Source organism: Hemicordylus capensis, chromosome 5 (assembly GCF_027244095.1).
Source record: "Hemicordylus capensis ecotype Gifberg chromosome 5, rHemCap1.1.pri, whole genome shotgun sequence".
Lineage (NCBI taxonomy): Eukaryota > Metazoa > Chordata > Lepidosauria > Squamata > Cordylidae > Hemicordylus > Hemicordylus capensis.
In genome coordinates this window covers 80901328-80917811 of record NC_069661.1, presented here as the reverse complement: position 1 = coordinate 80917811, position 16484 = coordinate 80901328, and the positions used below count along the sequence as shown (strand labels likewise).

At 44.4% G+C, this 16484-nt stretch overlaps 1 protein-coding gene across 2 annotated transcripts in view; it reads right to left on the bottom strand.

Moving 5' to 3' along the window:
- Positions 1–16484, bottom strand: part of NEIL3 (nei like DNA glycosylase 3) — a 292220-nt gene that overhangs the window by 238922 nt on the left and 36814 nt on the right. The gene's annotated exons all lie outside the window — the stretch shown is intronic.

The window sequence follows — 16484 nt, the reverse complement described above, 5'->3', positions numbered from 1 at the left end:
CTTTTGTTTCTTTGTAGATTGTGAGCCCTTTGGGGACAGGGATCCATCTTATTTATTTATTTGTTATTTCTCTGTGTAACCCACCCTGAGCCATTTTTGGAAGAGCAGTATAGAAATTGAATAAACAACAAACAACAAACATGTTTTCCTAATTTTGCTTGATTACCATATCTGAGCTAGTAGTGCTTCCCTCTTTCAGCATAAAATAGTTATCAGAGGCCTAATAATTACTTTATTAACAGTGGCATTTCAGTGTGCAAAGTGTTTTCTAGTCCTTTAATACTGCATTTCCCATTTAAATGTTCATGAAACTAATGATGAGGGTCTGTTCAGATGTAATGGCTCATGTAATGTCTAATTTTGCATACACATTGATGGGGTGTGGTGGTGGGCAGCAGCTCCAGGCCTGTCAAGCGTGGTGTAGTGGTTAGAGTGCTGGACTAGGACTGGGGAGACCTAAGATCAAATCTCCATTCAGACATTATACTAGCTGGGTGACTCTGGGCCAGTCACTTTTCTCTCAGCCTAACCTACTTCACAGGGTTGTTGTGAAAGAGAAACTCAAGGATGTAGTACACCGCTCTGGGCTCCTTGGGGGAAGAGTGGGATATAAAATGTAAATAAATAAATAAATAAATAACCTTTTAAAGCCCAAGGAACCGCCCTCCAGGTGGGATTCCTAAGGGAGGGTCTGTAGAATGGAGCAGAAAGTAGCAGAAACTGTCTTTTGGTAAGCTCAGAGTGTTAGATAGGACTACAAGAATGTTATCTTGCACAAATAATATAAGGAAAGATACCTAATTTTGAGTTAACTCAATCTTAGTTAATAAAAGGGTTTGATTTTGTGTGTGAAGAGTATCAAGGGAAACAGAATGCTGCAATATGTGATTTGTGGCTTTCTGCTGCACACTAATTTTGTTGTGTTGCTAAAATTGTTAGGAATTCAGCATTGCACATTCAGCATTTCTCACATAGTCCAAAACTGTTTTGCTCTGTGTTAAGTTGGATGGTTTAGTACTGGACCCAGTCCTTGCATTGCTTTCCAGTCTAAGCTTTTAATGTTCATATGTAACCAAATGGTGTTTTGAATTATAAATGTGGCAGAGTCATCCAAATTATGTTGTTCAAGCTAAAACATTTGTTTACTTCTGCATTTAATTAATACAAGTTCCTGCATGTATTTTTATGGTCCATGTGGTAGTCTCAGGATGTAGGAAGCACTTGAGATATGATTACTAACAGCTGTTAAAATATCACCAAAAAAATATCACATAAAACAATAGAAAGAACTTCTATTTCATGAACCAATAATAAGTTAGCTGCAGACAACCCGACTCACCCCTGCTAATGAAGCAAAGGGGCACCTTTTAAAGTGGTGATTCTCTTATATTTATCAGGGGAGGAGCAACTGATTTTGTCCAGCCCCAGCACAGCATCCCTCCAGTGGCTGTTGCAGGTGTCTGTTTCTTTTCAGATTGTGAGCCCTTGGAGGACAGGGAGCCATCTTTAAATTTTGGGTTTTTAAAAATGCAAACTGCTTTGAGAACTTTTGCTGAAAAGTGGTATATAAATATTCCTAGTTGTAGTAGTAGTAACACAATTGCAAGTCAGGAGGATATTTACTTTGCCTAAGGTGACTAAATTTCTTGAGCTGGTCCTGTTTAAAATCATCATGGCTATAAGGCAAGAGGCATCAAACTAGAGACATTTTAGATATGAACTTTTACTGTATGCTTATCCAAGCATGAGTTTGCAGGAGGCGACATTCATGATTAATCACGATGAAACCCGACTCAGTAAGTTGACGATAGCAAATATGTATATTGTGTGTGCTATTGTTATTTTACATGTCAGTTTGCTGTATATAGTTCTCCCTTGAGTGTCCAATAATTAAATTTCACTTCCTTTTGTTAACACATAAAGTACCCAAGAGGCCCTGGACAGCTGAAAGTAATTTGGGAAAATAATCAAATTTATTTTAACTTCTCATTATTCAATATACTATGAGATTCTGGCTTGTTCCAAGACTGCAAAACACAGCGATGAAGAGACTGCTCCTCAAACTTGTGAAAAGAATGGCCCTTGCTGCAGTACAACATTTTGACGACTGGAACTGGATGGTTTAACTCAGTGAAATGCACCGTATTGGGATCAGTGACTGATACATCCTGTTTAGCCATGTACCGGTGATGAAGCACCCAAATAAGAAGACTTGTTCTCTCACCAAATCTATGTGTATATTTTAGAGTCCTGCTATAATTGTAGCTTTTATCACTTCCATGGTATTTCTATAGTTCTGAGAGTGAATTTGTTATGGCTGGCATTCTAAGGACTTTATATTGTAAATCTTGAAGTCATTGATGAAAGGCCTGTTTTGCCTTTCATTAGGGCATTATTTTGCACTATGCTGAAACGCAAATATAAGTGAAGGGTCTGATCTGAAATCACTCAAATGTTGTGATCTGTATCTAAAAACCTTATAGATGAGTGCTAAGTTTCCAAAACAAAAAACAAAACAAAAAAACTAGGACAAGTCATAGTACTTATTACTGGACCAATTTGACAAGTTTTGCACTGTTGTTGGTGTAGCAAGGAAATATTGAGGTCACCATGGAAGCACCTCTTAAATGCCATTTTATGTAAAGATCCCCTGCTTTGCCATGATATATAACTGTATCAAGCAGGACACTTGCTTTCTCCTAGTTGTGGCTCCCTTAGGACTTTCAGGGCAGCATATCTACAGATAGGAACTGTGATGTGACTCTGAATATTATAGGAAGAAGTTTGTGCTACTGCAATTAAAGCAAGGGTGGTGTCAGCTAGCATCTGTTTGTGTGATTCTTATTTGATGAGATAATGTAAATAGCCTAGCTGTTTCACCAGAATGGAGTGCACGGCTGATTCTTCTCCCTCCATAACCATCATTTGGATTTTTCATTTAGGCAACAACAGTGAGTAATCTACTTGATATATAAAGGTTGTTCTCATGACCATTGGTTGGGTGGGGAGGGGGAGGCAGGGTGAGCAGGGTTGGACCTACCTTTCCTCAGATCATCTGGACATGATATGAGCCACACGGCTCATGCACCCACATGACAGGTGCTGCTGTGAGCGGCATGGCATCCTGGAGGCCAGGAAAATGAGTCCTAGCCTCCAGGTATCCCACCTGGGATTGAGCCCAGGTTAAGACCCAGGGTTGGACTGCTTGTGTGCCTAGCCTCACTGTATACAGTAGTGCCACAGGTCCGGAACTTGTTCTGTCAGAATTTATTACATCTTACTTTGTATCCGCATCTTGCTTTTATCACCAGCATGCATAAGAGCTGCTTCTCTCGAGCTCTATAAAAATAGCAAATACATGTGCATCAGGCACATGCAAGTTTCAAATGAGGTTTGCTCTTCAAAATACTTGCAGTGGAACCTCTATACTTTCTTGGTCTTTGCTTGCAAATATGTGCTATAGTTGAAATACTTGTGTGCCCTTCACAACTGACATGATGCATGTGTATTTTGTACATGCTCAGATGCTGCCATTTCCTGCTGGGAACAGGGAACTTCCTGTTCCTAAGCAAATGCAGCCACCAAACAGAGAACCTGGCTGCTTAATACTGACAGCACCACTCTGGGACCGAACAATGGAGCTGCAACAGAGGGGCAAGTAAGACCTGCCTTCCTCCTCTTAAAGTGCCCACTCTCTTCTGCCCCAGTTGTGCACAAAATGCTTCATGTACATTCCTATTCTGTATCATTTGCACCTGCTCAAATGCGTGCAATATTTGCATACCAGATGTCCGCAGAAAAGTGCAGCACTGCTGTTTTGTGTTTGGGTAACCACATCAGAAACATTTAGGGGTTACTTATTCTGAATAGAAAACTTCTCTATGGAAGAGGCTTTTTGGTGGTGTTCACATGGGGCTGGTAGTGTTTAAACCCACCCTCAGGTGCTGCCACATTCTCAAATATACCTGTCAAAATTGCCTTTATGTAATTTTTTTTTTGAAACTGTAGAGTTTCTCTCCTGTAGTACTTGTTCTTGGTGATTGTATAAACAACCACTCTGGCAGTTTAAGGCATAAAGTTGTGGCTTCCTCATGAGTGGAAGTAAAAATTGGATTCAACTTATAGCACAAGATTGGACTGGCTGATAGGAATGAGAGAAGATCAAATCCAAACCAAAAGTATCTAGACCCTTGGAGGTCTTTGGAGAAGAGATTATCCTCATTACAGTTCTTTCCTGAAGCCAACAATTTCCTCTGTACTAGATTGAGATGTGCAAAATGACCCCCATAAATCTGGCGAAGAGTTATAAGGGCCGTGCCAAAGGGTAACTGGAAGGAACAAAGTAGGAAATATAATTACTGTTACCTTCAAATTGCAGAAACAGATTTTTAGCTGTTGCTGGTATAAAACAACCTTCAAAGAAAGCAAAATATAATTTTGAAATATTGTAGGCTCACTTAAAGAAAAGATCAGATGAAACACCAAACAGAACTATCCTATTTATCACAGAGACCAACAAGATACCTTTGGGAAGACCACAAAAAGGTCATGAAGTCAATAGGGATGTGCATGGAACCAGCTGGCCGGGATGGTTTGAGGCTGGATCAGCCTTGAACCCAACTGGGCCAGTTCCATCCAGCACCCCCTTGCACCCCTCCAGGTTCAGTTCAGTCCAGGGAGATTTGCAGAGAATTGCTGAAAATTCTTCTTAAATTTTATTTTTATTTGCCTTGTACTCCCTTTGGGGGAGTTCCTGGAGGTGGCAGGGGGGTCCGCGGCCTCAGGAGGATCCGCGGACTCAGAGGGCATGTGCACAGGTGCCCAGCCCCCAATATGGCCACCAGCTGCTGGGTGAAGGCTGAAAACTGGCCAAAAGGCATCCGAACTGGGTGAGGGGGTGATTTAGAAGGCTGGCAGGGGACAAGGAACTCTGTGGACCTCCCCCACACACACACCTCCAGGAACTCTCCTAAGGGGAGTACGAGGTAAATAATAAATAAATAAATAAATAACATAATTTTTGGTCCACCTACCCCCCAAAATGGGGGGACAGTTTGGCTCGACCCCAAACCATTAAACCCCCCTGAACCGAACCCCCGCACCTCAAACCCCTGAACCTGTTTGCATGTTCCTAGAAGTCAATAGCCCTTTCCCACTGTTGTTCCCCATCCACTGGGGAACCACACATTCAGCTCAATTTAGCATGATTTTTCATGAGATTATTTAATATAAGGTATTCAATCAACATCAGGGTTCGACAACCTTTCAGAAGTTCTGTGCCAGTTATTTATTTATGCACTCACTCTAATTTGAGGTTTCACATGCCAGAAATACATTTTTTTTAAACTCTAGAAGGTTATTTTTTTAACATTTAGACGTAACCACCTGACCTGGCTCCTGGGGTGATTTAAAAGGGCTACATGATGGAAACTGGGGGACAGACAGCAGTGAGGCAACCCCTCTCAAGGAGCCCAATGATCCTATGTATCCCCCATGATATAGTTGCCTTGCTCCCCCTGCTCCCAATTTCCAGCATGCAGCCCCTCTAAACCACCCCCGGAGCAGAGTCAGAGAGAAACACCTTCACAGGATAAGTAGTTGACCAAAAAAATTCTTTAGCAAATTTTGTGCTGTTAATTACACTAACAGTGCAAGCATCACTCAAAGATAATTTCATGTGCCTATTTTGGCATGTGTACCATAGGTTGCCTATCCCTAGTCTGGCCACATTCTCATGTAACACAAAACTGCAGTTAAAAAGGTCAGAGGTTCAAACTCTGTTATGATCAAAAGCATGCAACCACTGTTTCATGGCAAAAGCAACCTGAGGTTAGCCTCGCCAAACTCCAATTTGAACCTTTGGTTTGTAGCATATTTCGCTGCCATAACCGGAGGGTTTTTGGTGGCAGTGTTACATCTAAATGCAGACGGCAGCATAACTGCGATTTTGTTTTGTTTCTGGAACTGTAATCACTCTGTCCCTTGTCTCCCCCACCCCACCCCGGCAATCAGGAGAGAAAGTTGACGGGATGGTAAGATTAGCACTACATGCTTTGCTCTCTGAAAATAATGTGAATTAAATGTTTGCATACATTCAACTTTAAGTGTGTAAGAGCAATCCTGATATTCATACAGCACATCTGCACAGGGGAGAACTATAATATGTGAACCGAGCAATCAGGGATATAACTGGCAACTACTGCCAATAGGTCTTTCACCATGAACACCATGTGTGTCGCAGGAAGTAGGGGGCTATTTATTATTTATTTGTTTAGATGTTTATTTATTTAATATACCGTCTGACTCCAAAGGCTCTAAGTAGTTCACAAAAACAAACAATAAAAATATAATCAACCATTTAAACAACAATTAGAAAATGTAAAACCTTCAAAGATTATAGCAATTAAATTTTAAACATCAATTAAAAATTCAAAACATTCAAAGATTACTAATAGCCTGGCTTAAAAAAAACATGTGACTTAAGGGCTCTTTTGAAGGTTGGTAAAATGTTAAACCATGGATGTCTACAGGGAGCACATTCCACAGCCCAGGAGCAACTATAGCGAAGGCTGCTCCTGAGTCACCGGCAGACATGCTGGCAGCTTCTGGAGATGGACCTCTCGATGACCTTAATGTGTGGTGGGGATCATGCAGAAGAAGGCACTCTCCCAAGTAACCAGGTCCTAAGCTATTTAGGGCTTAAAAGGTAATTACCGGCCCGGAAACTTATTGGCAACCAATGCAATTGCTTTAAAACAGGCATAATATGGTCTGTCTGAGACACCCCAGAGACCAATCTACCCCACATAGAGCGCATTGCAGTAGTGAAGCCTAGAGTTACCAGAGAGTGCACCACAGTTCTGAGATCATTATCTTCAAGGAATGGTCACAGCTGTCATATCAACCGAAGTTGAAAGAAAGCGCTCCTGGCCATAGCCTGGATTGTGATCTAAGAAGTGCATTTTGACATATCCATGACTGGCTAGTTCATAAATAACATTAAATCTTGTGCTAAAAGAACTAGCCACTGTAATCTGTGTTCTTGTGCACTCTCTACTCCTTTGTGGTTTAATATTACTCTGAAGTAAGCATTCTGTTTGTCAATACAAATGCACACTGTGATTATTATTTTTAATGAATTAATTGTCCCCAGCTGACTGAAATGGTGAGTGGTATTTAGGATACAAACATTTATAAATAATAACATGAAAGGAGATTGAAAATACTTTCTTAAATGAAAGGATTTGTGGATGGTTCCCCCCCCCCCATTAAAAACAAACTTAAAATGTGAAATACGTTAGAAATAATATAGGGGATTTATGGGGTGCTACTACTAATTCCCCAGTACTTTCACAGTATAGTAGATGTAACATGATTTTCTCCTATAATTATGGAAGCTTAGGTTTAGGATGAGAAGTTGGGGTGTTTTAGCCTGACAAATGGAAGAAATGATGGCAGTGTCCTGCAAAATAATGCTAGAAGCAATGCCAATTTGGAGTTCACAGAGGGGGAAAATTCTTCAACATAAAGGCATTTCTGTGGTTTAAATTATAGAATCTTGTAGATACGCCAAGTTACAATTTAGCACATACACAGATTTATTTGGGATGATAACAGTCTGAGATGGTTATAAATGTAGCATTAGACTAAGGGAAATAGTTTATCTTGGGATTGAGGTGTAAGCATAAATTGTCTCCAATATATTGGTAGCACTTTGCCAAAAAGCTTCATAATTTTTTATTTATAGTCAGTACAGTAGACTTATGAATGATTGTTTTCCACTTCATACTAAGATCTTAGACATCTTTAAAAAGTACTTGTTCACAGGCAATCTTTTTCATTTGACAATTGTTAAAATAGATTTGACAGTATCAGTGTTTAGATAGTAAGTTCTTATTTACTCAGCAAGACTCTTCCATCATTTCTATATTAATTTTTGAGAGTGAGTAAAATTCTAAGTGGAACCTGTGTTATTTTATTTGTAATAGTATATTTTGAACCACATCAAAGCTGACATGCTCTACTTGAAAACTGGTTTCTGAGTACAAGGTGTGCATAGCATTATTTATGAATGGTACATGTGCATGAATTACAACTTTTTCCTAAAAGATGAGCAGGACCATAGAAAGAACAAGACCCTCCTTGTGCATCTTGTAGCAAAAGTTGCAGTTCATATTAGCTGCAAAAGATGCTGTACAGATATCTATCTATCTATCTATCTATCTATCTGTCTGTTTATCTATCTATTTTAGTTCGATTTATATGTCGCCCTACTCCCATAGGACTCAGGGCAACTTACAAGCAAACATACACAACAACACAATTTCATAAAAATATATCTTACATGGCCTCATAAACCACAACCCCATACAATAATCATTCCACATGACATAATAACCATGGATTACAAGATCACTCTACGACCAGCTATCTCAGTATTTATATAGGTTGTTTGCATGATAAAATAACATCTGAGCATGGTTTCATAGAAATATTTGTGGCCCAATAGCTTCTTCAAAAAAAAAAAATCTACATTATTGTTCTAATACTGTGGCAGTTGTGCAACTGTAGCCTTTAGCATTGCAAAGGAGCAAGTGATACTCTGTTTTTCACTTCACACATTTTTATTCAGCTGAAGGAGCATAGTAACAGCCTCTGTTGTCCAGAGGCTTGTAGCTTGTTATCTGGAAGCTAAAAACAACTGACTATCCACACAGTTACAGATATCACACTGTAAGTGATTGGCAATCTTGCAGTAGTACACAGTAAGGTGAATACTTTGTTGCCACCAGTACTGAGGACCATGGACAGCGGAGGAACATAATCACCGCAGTCACATGTAACATGAAAAACTGGAGGTCCCTCCACCTCTGGTTTTGTTAACTGTAAGTCCAAATGAGGGCAACCTTGATTTCATTCAGAAATAGACCCATGGATTCCCTCCCTGAACTATATTTTGTACTTTCAGTTAGTAGTGAGTTTTGTCACTGTTGACTCCAGTTCTGCAGTGCCAGTGTTATGTGCGAACACTGGCACCACAGATTCCACCTTAAGCAACCAGAGTTGAGGAAAGAAGCTCCTCCTTCACTCCGGCTGCTATTGGCTGCCGGGGTTGTTCTTCATTAAAGAAGGAAGGAAACCCCGGCAGCCAGTTCCCCGTCCTCTCTGCAATCAGTGAGACTGCAGAGAGGGAGCTCTCTGTTTTGTCCAAATGTGGATGGGAGAGCAGTTGTAGGGAAGTGTGTTCTACATTACTTCTGAAGGTGGCCAATGTGTATTGCAGACACAACCATGCTGACTTCTAGGAGCCAAAACAGGCCTAGGATCAGGTATGCAAACACGCCCTATGATATACTGTATATTGTACTTATGTACACATGGCCTGTGTGCATATGCATTATTTCATTTGTACCTTTCATATGGAGTGTGAAAACTATGTGTCTTCAACTGTTCTACCCTAAGTATGCACATATATCTTTCAAATAGCCATTTTTATTAAATGGAATCCCAGTGTCAGGAGGTTTATGTGTGAAAATAAGTCTAACTGCCAAAGGGAAATTCCTTGGAGGATTTTGTATGCTTTACAGAGCTCTAGTTTGGGTTGTAAAGTGACTTGTACTATAGCAACAGTTTTGATTAGATAACCGGACTCCCATTCAATTAACTTCTTGTTGCTTGAAGTTAATTGGAGTAGTTTTAAGAGCCAAATATTGTGTGTGAATTTGGGCTGGAATCTAAGTATTACTGCTACCCAACTGAACATTTTCCTGATGCTTGGGTCTGAGCAGCACAGGGCCATGCAGAGGATATCAGATAGGTTGGGCTTGCACATCTATCTGCTTTATGTTTAATGCACATAGTTGGCAAAACTTTGGGAGCTAGTCAGGAACTCTTCCTATACTATTTTTTCATTTATTTTTAGCACCAGTTTGCATTAAGCTGCAAGAGGAGGCTATGTTAAATTGTTCCATATGGTGGCTGTCATCAGATGGTAAGCTGCTTGATCTTGCAGTTACTCTTGCATAACAGATTATTTTCTGCATGCCACCATTGCCTCATTTGCAGTTGCATGGATAAAAATGACTGACCTACTTGGGAAGTCATTGCACATGAACATTGCACCATGTGGTAACAGCTGCCAAGTGAAGTGATTTAAAGGAGCTTACATGTGTGTAGACACTAGGGTTGTGCACAAATTGATTTTTATGTTTTGATTTGTACCCAAATCAAAACACCCCCAATTTCATCTGAGTCCAAATCTGACCCCCCGAATTACCCCTGATTTGATTTGTACCCAAATTTTTCCAAATCCGAATAGATTCAGATCAAAAAAAGAATCCCGGGGCAAAAATAGTGGGGGGTGGTAGTGCCCAATGGGTGGAAGCTACCGCCCACATTTCAAAGAAATTGGGCAAAGGGCTGGTTTTTAAAGGAATTTTTGAAGTTTATGAGTCTTTAAGATTTCAAGATTGCTTGGGATTCCAGCAAACATATAGCTTCACATTGGGGGCATAGGGGTGGCTCAGAATGGAGTGTGGTGGGTGGTATTGCCCAATGGGGACAAGGAAGATACCACCCACATTTCAAAGAAGTTGGGCAAAGGGCTGATTGTTTAGGAATTGTTGAAGTCTGTGTGTCTTTGGGGCAGATTTAGGGCAGAAAGGGGGCTTCGGAGGCAGAAGAGTGGGTCTGGTGGTAGTGCCCCAATGGGTGCCTGCCACAACCCATATTTCAAAGGAATAGGGCAAAGGGCTGATTTTTTAGGAATTGTTGAAGTTTACGAATCTTTAAGATTTCCCCCCATAGGGAATAATGGGGGTTTCAGCAGCCCAATAACTGCACTGGGGGGGGGGGGGCACCAAGGTAGCCCATAGCAAGTGGTGGTGTAGTGCACATAGGGTGCCAACCATCCTCATGAGATGCTAACCCATGGGGTACAGGGTTTTTTGGGGTCCGAATCTGCCCCAAAGATGCAAACTTCAACAATTTGTTTAAAAAAAACCCCAGACCTTTGCCCAATTCCTTTGAAATCTAGGTGGTGGCAGGCACCCATTGGGGCACTACTACCCAACCCACTCTTCTGCCCCAAAGCCCCCTTTCTGCCCTGAATCTGCCCCAAAGAACATTAACAGCACACATCAACAACAGCAGAGCTTTGCAAAGAACCAGGTTTCCAACACGAGCATGATATCACAGATGCAGCAGACTAGGGCCAACACAACAGCATCAAATGTGCCCTGCCCTCCCTCCCCCAAGCATTTTTCGTCCACAAACAATAGAGACACAGCAACATCTGTGGCACCCGGCCATAAAAGTGGGTTAAATAAGGATGCAAAACAACATTCTGCCAGTGGAAAAGAGAGGCTTGGCCCCCACCTCCTGCCTACACAATTTGAAAGCGTGATGATGACAGCAATGGCACACAATTTTTTGGCGCATTTCTTTGACATTTCTGCAGCAGACTGGAGCCTGTGGCATGAGCACAACCTATTGTTGATGCAAGCAATCTTTGAATAAAAACGCTGATGATGCTACAACTCACGATATGACCCCATCTTCATTGCAAATAATTCCACACACAGAGAGAGAACCTGTCCTTTGCCCACCCATGAGGTCCCTCAAAACATTGGCACAACAACAAACCAAAGCATTTGAATTGCAATGGATATATACTACTAGACTTGGGATTATGTAGTGGTGTGTGTGTAGGGGGGGGGACGACGACAATAGTATACCCGTGCGTACATGCTGTGCGAAAGGGTTAATGCGTTTAGGGATAAGATTTTGACCATCGCCTCAGAATGTTGTGTGCTCTCTAAGTCTGCATGAGACAGATATTTGTGAGAGCACCAGCAGCAAGCTCATCCTTGGCTCCAGCTGTTGTGGGGTGGGGGTAGGGCTAGGTGGGTGCATGTGTATACGTGCTGCTGCTTCAGTCACAGTCCTCCCATGGATGGAAAGAAGCAAAGCAAAGTCTCAGACAACAAACATTAAATAGGCAAGTGGAAGCAAGCCACACTACAAAACAGAAAATGCATGAACAACAACAACTAATCATCATCACAGCATCAGCACCAGCGTCATATATATATATATTATTATCACATTGACAATCATCATTTTCATTTTGGCATCAATTCAAAATAGTCAATGAAAGCAATTCTTTCATATCAGCTCAGTCAGCATGCATCTTCCAAAACCCTCCCTCCTGCCTCTCCCCCCACCAGCCACAATCTGTGGATGGGTGGGGCTGCTGCTGCTGGGCCATATTAGGGGCACCAAGCCAGAACGCACCACCCCCTTCTGTCATAGGCCTCGTGGTGGTGTCATGCATGCATGGTTGAAACAAATCAAACAAGCACTGCTGTTCAACATTGAAGGGAAACAAGGCAAGCAAACCCTCTGTGACATTATGCTCCCCCGTGTGTGTGTGTGTGTGTGTGTGTGTAATTCAACGTAAGCATGTGTGAGATATAGCATCCGAGAAACATTCCTGTTCCTGCCTCTGCACACAGCAGCCTGCCTCTGTGATGGATGTTGTGCTGCTTCTGCCTTCCAGCCCTCAGGACCGGATAAGTGGTTGCTCCTGCAAAAGGGAGGGATCCACCACAGATGTGTGCTGCTGAGACAGTGACTACAACTCCCATTGCCCCTTGTCTAGATGGTGGCCAGCCATTGCAACAGTGGGAAATGGGAGATGTAGTCTCTCTCAGCAACATCTGTGAGAACCCCTCCCTGATGCAGGGAGCACTCACTTGCCCTAGCCCTTAGTGCCAGCACAGCAGCAGTCCACCATCTCACCATTCTCGGGCTGGCAGTGCAGCAGTGCCTGTGTGCATGTCTGGATGTGTCAGCAGAAGTAAAGGGCAGAGACTGTGACACACCCTGGTCAGGAAGGGATGAGCTGCCGTGGCGTGGAAGGCACTGCATACGGGGGGTGACGTGAGTCAATCGCCCTCCATGGCCAGCTTGTGGTAGCCCAGCAGGGGGAGGTTGGCTTTCAAGAAGACCAGCTGCTTGACCAACTCAGCATCCAGACATGAGCACGGGGGGGTCACCACATCCCCAGCCATGGAGAACAACTTCTCACTCGAGACACTGGTTGGCGGGCATGAGAGGACCTGTACAGCAACAGTTGCCAAGTCCGGCCAGACATGACAATGCGTTGCCCAAAAGTGGACCGGCTCCATCTCCTGGACTTCCACCAGCTCTTGCAGGCATGGCAGAACAGTCTGCTCAGCATGGCTGGAGCGAAGGGCAGGCTCCTCCCATCTCCCTGGCAAGACACCAAAGAAGCTCTCTATGTACCACGGGGTGGAAGAATGCAGAGGTGGCACTGGCCACCCCGTTGGTGCCAGTGCCAGAGAAACTGCACTGCTGGACTGGGAAGAGGGGTTGTTGTTGTTGGTGGTGGTGGTAGTGCTGCTGGGGGTGGAATGCACACTGCCAGGCTGTTTACCAGCCCCCTCCTCCAGGTCGCCTTCATCATCTACACCTAACCTCCTATTCTCTGCATGCCTGACATGCTCGACCAGGAGGTACCTCCAGCTGGGCAGCTGGCCAGGGGGCCCAGCTCTGCCTTTTATCCTTGGGTCGCAGAAGCATGACAGGACATGCCAGGCAGATGCATCCAAGGGTGTCTTGAGCCACTCCACTACCCCAGTCCTCAACTGACCTGCCAGGGCAATTGCATCTGCAGTGGTCAGAGTGGTCTGGAGATTACACATGGCCTTCTCAAAGAGAAAAGCAGCAGGCAAGGCCTGGCTCAGCATGGCTGCCTTAGTACACAAGCTGTTTGTGGCAGAATAGAACGGCTCGAGTACTAAGACCAGCTTGGAAATGAGCTGCCAGTCCGCAGTGGACAGGTCACACATATCCAAGCTACCATGCCTTGCCAGGCTGTAGAGGGTGTCCTCTTGCTCCTGCAGGTGCTGAAGCAAAAGAAAGGTGGAGTTCCACTAGGTAGGAACATCTTGAGGGATCAGGTGTTCAGGCAGGCCCAGCTCAATCTGCCTGGCCTTGAGCAGGTGCCTTGCCTTTCACTCTGGTGGAAGTGGCCAGCAATCTTGCAGCACTGCTCCACAAGAGTGGCCACAGAAGCAGCAGGATCTGGGGTGGGAACTAAACCTAACCTCTGCTGGTGCTTGGACTTCTCCTCCTTAAGCCCAAGCACATCCTGCACCACCAAGTTCAAGGTGTGTGCAATGCAAGCAATGTGCACACCACAAACCTGCCTATCCACCTTACTAATGTTGACTGCATTGTTGGTGACCATGAAGCCTCATCAGAGGTTTGGCTCCCTGGCCATCCAACTCTCCACCTGTCAGTCCATGACCGCCGCCAACTCACACAACCTGTGGTCTGTGTTCATTGCCTCTACATGCAACACTGCCCAAGAAGGCATGCATGCATGGGAGGAGCTAGATACAGTGCCAGCAGAGCTAGATGTCCTCTCACCCCCATACCCCCACCAGCGGGCTTTCAGGGACATGAAGGCAGTGTTCAGCCCACTGCAGCTCGTCCAGAGATCCGCAGTGAAGTGCACACTGGTGCTGAGCCCGGCTGCATGCAACCGGACCAACACAGCCTCGCTGTATGCACAGTACAGGGAGGGCACCACTCTCCTACTGAAGGTGGTGCATGAGGGGATTTTGTACTCTGGAGCGAGCAGCTGGAGCAGACGGCATACACCGACATTCTCCATTCTATTAAAAGGCTGATCGTCCAAAGCCATCATCTCCCCAATGGCCTGTGTTATGAGATATAGTTTTGGGCGATCATACCGCTTCCCCAGTGGCTGCACCCACCGCTCAGTCAGCTTTTCCTGCCTAGGAGCAGGAGCTGCTGGCTGCTTGCCACTAGTGGAGGCAGTTGGCCTAGCACTGCTGCCAGCAGAGGTCTCCACACCCGGGTGCCGCCACCGCAGGTGCAGCAGAAGACCCAAGGTGCTGAAGTGCTTAGGGTCCTTGCCTCTGCTGACAAGTGTCTTGCAGTGGGTGCAGGCAGCATGGCTGGGGTCACCAGGGCAAAGCTAGAAGTGATCCCAGACCACACTGCTAGACTCTCCCACAACACGTGGACGCTTGGCTGGTGATGCTTGTGCTGGTTCCTTCTGGTGAACACCACCAGCACTGCCCTCAGAGCTGGCCCAGAAGGGCCCAGGGACAGGAGGCGTTCCTTCCTGGGCCTCCTAAGATGCAACCTTGGGGCTCCCCCCAGCAAAGGGACTGGTGGGGAAAGCGGCAAGGTGGATCTGGCTGTATTGGCAGTCAGCTCCACTTGCACCACCTCCATACATCTGCCACGTGAAGAACTTCTTCTTCCCTGGTAGGGGAGGCCCTCCCCCAGCTGCTGCCCGGCTGAAGTCCAGCCTCTGCACTGAAGCAGGGGAGAGGGTACTTTAGGGAATCGGCCCCATTGCCACCCCCTACCATGACCAGCAGGAAAAAGCCTCCCCCTACCTGGCATCCCCCTACCTGGAACTCTTCTGCCCCTCCCAGCCATCTCTTTTGGGGCTTCTTTTTAAAACCCTGACTTTAAAAAAAAAAACTTTTTTGAAAAGGATTGGGGGCAAGGGGCAGAAGTGGCATGAGTGTAGTGGGATGGATGAGATATGCAGCAGGCAGGGTACACTCAGGAGAAGGACTAGGCTGACTTCAGCAGAGTGTCCCCCCCCACACACACACAATGCCAATGGGTTGTGGTGGTGCTGCCCGCTGCTGCTGCTTTCTTTAAGGCTGCAGTTGGGGTGGGTGGTGCAATTCCCACTCACTCACTCAGTCAGTGGTGCCTGCCTGTAGGGGCTACTGGGCAGTAGAACAGAGACAGAAAGACAGGCTAGGGATTCAAGGAATTTATTTGTAACTAGAATCAGATACAAATAGGAGGGAAAGGGAACAATGTGCCAATAACCACTAGAGGCCGGGACAGATGGATAGATACAATGCCAATAACAAACAGCAGCAGATACAATGTAACTAGGGACTGTGGGCACACAGATTGATACAATTAGGGAACTAGGGATTAACAAGATACAAAATATATCTTGGCTAGGCTAGAGCAGCACCACAGAGAATGAGCAGAGAATAGTATAGTACTGATCTATAAAATGGGCACAGAGAGCCATGGGAGGATGGATGGGGCAGGCTACTGTTTTTTAAAAACAACACAAAGTGTGCGCCCGCCCCACTGCAGAGCCTAGGCTGCTGGGCCAACAATAGCAATATTTCCTATATATTAGGGCACTGGAGAACAGACCTCTTTTTTAAAAAAGCACAAAAAAAATTTGGAAGGGGGGAAAAAGAAAATAATTTTTTTAAACCACGGGGCTATGCTACCTCTGACCACCTACTAGTACTAGCTAGCTAACTAACGGGGTTCCCTATTTAAACTCTAAAGCTAAACAGAACCCCTATTTCACACAACTTTTTAAACTCAGTTGCAAATCAAAACCTCCTTCCAAACATGAAAAAACCCCATGAATA